This window comes from Rhea pennata, chromosome 14 (assembly GCF_028389875.1).
Source record: "Rhea pennata isolate bPtePen1 chromosome 14, bPtePen1.pri, whole genome shotgun sequence".
Classification (NCBI taxonomy): Eukaryota; Metazoa; Chordata; class Aves; order Rheiformes; family Rheidae; genus Rhea; species Rhea pennata.
In genome coordinates this window covers 10,333,952-10,339,520 of record NC_084676.1, presented here as the reverse complement: position 1 = coordinate 10,339,520, position 5,569 = coordinate 10,333,952, and positions in this window count along the sequence as shown.

Sequence of the window (5,569 nt, the reverse complement as noted above, 5' to 3'; positions counted from 1 at the left end):
GGGAAGGGGAGCAAGCGGGAGGGAGAGAGCAATCCTTTACATATGTGCAATAGCAATGCAGCAATGCATGATTTTAAGAATGTGGCAATATCTACTGAAAAGGGGGGGGGGATGGGAGGGACTTTTAATCACATGAACTGCGGATAACTGGAACAGGGAGAGGAAAAGCAGCTCTTAATTTGGGGATTGCAGGGTGGGAGTTAGTTTTACAGCATAGGAAGGTTTGGATTGCTCCAGCTGCAATCCAAGCAGTGTAATATATTAATATATATTCATGCTTAATTATAATGCAAAGAGAAAACAAACAAAAAAAAAAAACCCAAAACCCCTTTTTTAGCCTATTAACAGCTTAGATTCTAAAGTCACTGGAATGATTCATAATTCCATGTGCAGAAACAACTGCAATTATGCTTTACCTGACTTTTGCTATAGAAAGGCCATACCAGTCAAGCACATGGGGGAAAAAAAAAAGAAACAAAAGGAAAAAAAGCAAGAAAATCATTCTATGCTTCTCTAAGTTTTGCACTTTGAAAACTGGATAGATGGGGAAACTTAAGAAAGAGGCTGTAGGTTGTTGTTTATTTTATATATTTACTTTCTTTAGTCTTGGTTTTGCTGATCAAACACTTTGTGACTTTTGGATAGAGGAACGCAAATATATTACCTCTCTCATCCCCATCAGAGAGCATCCAATAAGACATCTGAAAAGGACATGAAGGCCTCCATCGGAAATCGCAGGTACCTTCTGTCCTTGTAAATGGCCCTATAGGATTAGAGTCCCAGGACTCAGAAATACTATTCAGACCACTAGAAATGATAAGGGATTTTTAAAACAGACCTCTTTTTCCAACCTCTTCTGCCACGTTTGTTTACAATGTGGGGATGGAAGTATAGGATGAGTTTAGTTAAAGCATAAACTATATTTTAAAAAGAGTAGAGAATCGAGGCATATTCATGCCTCATCGTGACAGGAATGGGCAAACGGCAATATTCTCAGTTGGGGTGGGGTGGGGGGAAGGTGGCCGGTACAGAGAGAGCGGCTGTTATTTTCAGACATTTCATAGCAGTAATATTAATAGCAAAGCTGGGCCAATGGACCCAAAACTCTATTTTTGTAACTATTTTGGTGCTGCATTTAGCTTTAACGTGGATGGGGAGACGAAGCAGACTGCCTTGCCCTTCTCTGCCATCTGGCAGAGCCCCAGGGTAGGCTGGCACGGCTCCTGCGGGAAGGGAAGGGAAGGGCTGGGGGGTGGGAGGGATGGGAGGAGGTGGGTGCTTGCAGAGCAGTGAGTTGAGTGGTGGCTGGCTGCGCCAAACATCTCTGTGGTGTTATTTGAAAGTATAGCTCAGGGTTGGCCTGGGCGAGTCAAGGGCTCGATACTCAATTTGTCTCTCTGGTACCTTGTATGTAAGCCGGGCTGCAGCACCTGTGTTAATTCAGTCTCGTTCATTTGCACTTTAGCGAGTGGGGTAGAAGCAAGTAGGAAGGAAAAGACAATCAGTCTGCACTGAAGTACTTGGGGCCAGGTCTGGACTAGGCACTAAATGACACTAAATGAAGGCAGTGAGAGGATTAGCACCCACCGATGCTTTCACTCTCTGCTTTCTACACTCATCTCCATCTTGCACTCGGGACTGGACAGCCGCTGACCCAAGATGCAGATCTGATGTTTTTCCAAGGAGCATACAGGCTCCTGATTTCAGAAGCTGCATCCTCTGTTGCAGCTGGAGACAGCTCAGAGACACGTTTCATAGCATAGATCAGCAGTGGGATGGCGCTGGTCCCTCTGGAACAATCAGGTCAGGTCTGGCTCTGGTCAGCTGCATCTAAGTCTGTGACAGGAGGTGGGAATTTTTCTCAGCTGCCAGTGTCTCAACCAGCACAGCAATGGGCAGCTATTGAAGAGGGAGGTGGAGTGCAGGGACTTGCAAGCTGCCTTAACATGGAGTCTGTGTCAACAGCAAGGAGAAAAGGAGTCCCAGAGAAAATGCATTGCCTCCCACCAGGGCTTTCCTGGGGAAGGCAAAAGGACACTCATCTCCAAGGCTGTCAATTCAGCACCTTTCACCAGCACTAAATACACTTTATTAAATATACACACACACACATATATATATATATAGTATATATGTGTGTGTGTGTGTGTATATATATATATATATATGTATGTATGAAATGTGATATTCATTGCAAGGACTAGGGCAAATGGCAGTATTTCCTGATGCTTTGACGAAGTATATCCTAGCTTTCTGACTCCCTTGGTACTGCCAAGACAGGGAAAGACCATGAGACATCAGTGTGAACCAGTATGTTATATCTTTTCCTTCTTTCTTCTATTCTGGCAGCAGCAAACCTTTGGGTTGAGGGTCTCTCCTCCCCTGGCCCCAGCAAACAGTGCTTTCCCAAGGTGGGAGAATGCAAGCTGTTGAGCAGAGCCGTTACGTGCTGCTAGGACAACCTTCTGAGCCTTGGCTTGAGACCAAATCTGCCGCTGGCTCTGGTTTTGCTTGCTGAATTATTGAACTCTCCCTGCATCCGCGAGGGCTGGTCGTGCCAGCTGCGGGTTGTGTAATCGCTTTAAATGACTCGTCCTTGCGGCAGCCTAACAAGCAAAGTGGGGAATTCCCCTACCTGCCCGGCAGGAGCACAGAGCCAGCGCAGCAGCGCACCGGGGAGCCGCTACAAACCACTTTTGCTTGGGCCAAAGAGGTCCTCTTTTTATGCACAGGCCTAACACCTCAGAGTCAGAAAATTCAGCAGTGCTTCATGCAGCTTTTCAGTCTCTCCAGGCTCACTGAGATGGCTCACAGGATGTTCAGCTGAGCTAGGGCACAGCCAGCTTCAGGGCTCTGTATTTTCTTTTAGGGAGAGTTTGCCCCAGCAAGTTTCTTCACTCCATCCTGCTGTCTAACTAGAACTGCTCTAAGAAATTAGCTGGAAATAGTTAACAAATCCGATGCACTGTCTTCCCACCCAAGCAAGTTTTGATCCTACATCAAAGCATCCCAAGGGCAAGACTGGAGCAAGGAAAAGGAATACATTCCTGCCTCATTTCTTTCGGCTTTGGCTTAGAAAAGGGCCTTAAGACCAAAGGGGAATCCTGCGCTAGCCCCAGACCTACTACTTAGAGATGCAGATATAATAACAGTTACTTCACAGAAGTTCCAGTGTCATTTCTTGGTACTGGAGAAGGCCAAAGGAAGGCAAATTAGGAAACAGAAATCATCAGAAAGATATTTGCATTTCCTGCTCATTTTTAAGCACTTCAGCTTATAGCCCATGGCAGTTAATAAAAATGGGAGAAATAAAAATCAAATGCTTCCCGGCCTCTGGGAGTCCAGCTCTACCTTTGCATCCGGTTCAACACTGCCAGCCACTGGATGCATTCGATGTTCACCATAAGCAGTGTTATTTCCTTTCCTTTAGGCATCCAGTTTCCGTTCGGGCCATCTTTCAGCCCAAAGGCTGCCTGCACAGTCATGATGAATAGTGTTAATACCCGAACGTGAAACGTCCCGAGGTTTTGGCAGAGACCTAACAGTACTGAGGTAGCTGTCCCACAGATACTCTGCCAGACAGTTTCACCACATATACAAGACTTTAGACTGCTCTAAGAGCCCCTGGCAAGTCTGTGGAGTACTCACAATCAGCTATATTTCTCCAGCTGTACTTTGCCACGTTTAGTCTCTGTATTACAACAGAAATTGCTTTGATAATCTCTTTTTCAAAGTAGGCTGCTTTAATAGTACCAGCAATTATATTTATTAGTAAAAACGTACAGGATTTGATATTGCAGGGTAACTTCCAGAAATATGACATATAGAATTAACTCAGTAGTTAGTTAGTTACCTATAAAAATCAGTCTCAGAAGGAAAAACCTCTGAACAAAATAAGCAGTAGCCTGGCAGTAAAGAGAGAAAATAGGGTCCTAATTCACTTGAGCTCTTTAGAAAAACATATCCTTTTCCAAACAATATGATTACCAGTTGTTACTAAAAATGTATCATTTCATGAGCAAGAATTAGTTTTCCTTATGTGTAAATATAACGGGGAAAAGAAAACAAAGGTAGGATAAACTTACTAATTTTTGGTCAGGAAGATAGGATTTAACTTCTGATTGAAGTAGCTACCCAGTTGGCATCCTAACATCAGAGAAATCCGTGAGCAGTGCAGATATTAGACCTTCCTGCCCTAGAGATGAGTCCACAGCTCCGTTCCCGCGTGGGGGTGCTCTGAGCACTGCGCTCTGCACTTGGACGGCCAGCGAACCCAGCTCCACTGCTTTCGCCTCAGCCGCCTCCCCGTGCCACGAGAGCTGGAAACGCACCTCTGTCAGGGCTGCGGAGGGTCCAGGCTAGACCAGTAAGCGTGTGGTCTCCTGTAAACTGCAAGGCCTTCTCTTGACCCTAGGAAAGGACTGTCTTACCTTTAAATGCATGGGCAGGGCCATTCATTCCGTAGGTCTCATAGCACCCCCACTCCTCCCGTCCTAGAAACCTTTGCTGAATCAGGACTGGGTCACTTTGTTCCTGGAAGCAGCAAACAGTTTCAAATGGTGGAAATTCTCATGTCCTGTGAATAGAAACTACTACTTTTTTTCCCCAACTTTCCTAGAGTGTTTTTCTTCCCCCCCCCCCCCCCGCCGCCTTTTGCCTTTTTTTTTTTTTTTTTTTTTTTTGATTCTGCTACTTCTGAAGATCCTTAATTTAAGGCAAAACTAAGACAATTCAAACTATGTTATTGCTTGTCCTTTTTCAAGGCTGTAATTTGAGAACCTTGATTGGATTCCTAGTACTAGTGGAAAAGGATTAGAAGAATTTATGGTATATATATTTTTAAAAAAGAAAGAAACACTTGAAAAGAAAAAAGGCCATTTTAAATGGTGTCATATTTTTCTTAGATTTTATACAATCATATTTTTCTACTGTACTAGCATTCTTTAATAAAACATAGTTCTTATCCCTGTGCCAAATAAAGAGAAGTTAATCTCTTCCAATACCCCATTCCTTCTCTAAAACCTTGCTATAGGCAGCAATGAATTCCACAGTATGAACCCCTCATTCCCCAAAACACAATCCTACCAGCACAGCTGCAGGGCTGGGTCACTCCCTGCTAGCTGGATGTCATACATGTCCTCCGTCTGGGTGACTGCAAGCTCTGCTGTAGCACCATGCAAAGCTCAGTTCAGTGAAAGGAGGAATTGATCCCTCCTCCTTTCTAGCACCCAGAACATTCCTATTCTCTTCTCTAAGGAAGATGTAAAAGGTATCTTAGGCTGCTCAGGCTTCTCAATTGATTTCCATCATTTCTACGGAGACAGCATTTAAGTAAAAAGTCAAGATACTTAATTGTTCTTCAGTATGCTGGATGAACACCAAAGTAGAAATTAACAATCATTAACTCTAGCATTGTCAAAATTTCTTCAGGTCCTGTAAGTCTCCTCAGCCCTTCTCTCTCTCTCTTTAATAATTATTTTGTAATGGCAGTTGCACATCTCTTTTGCAGAAATGAATCCATACCATGAGTCTGTTACCTTGTTTAAGGATATTGCATTTTTCTGTGTTT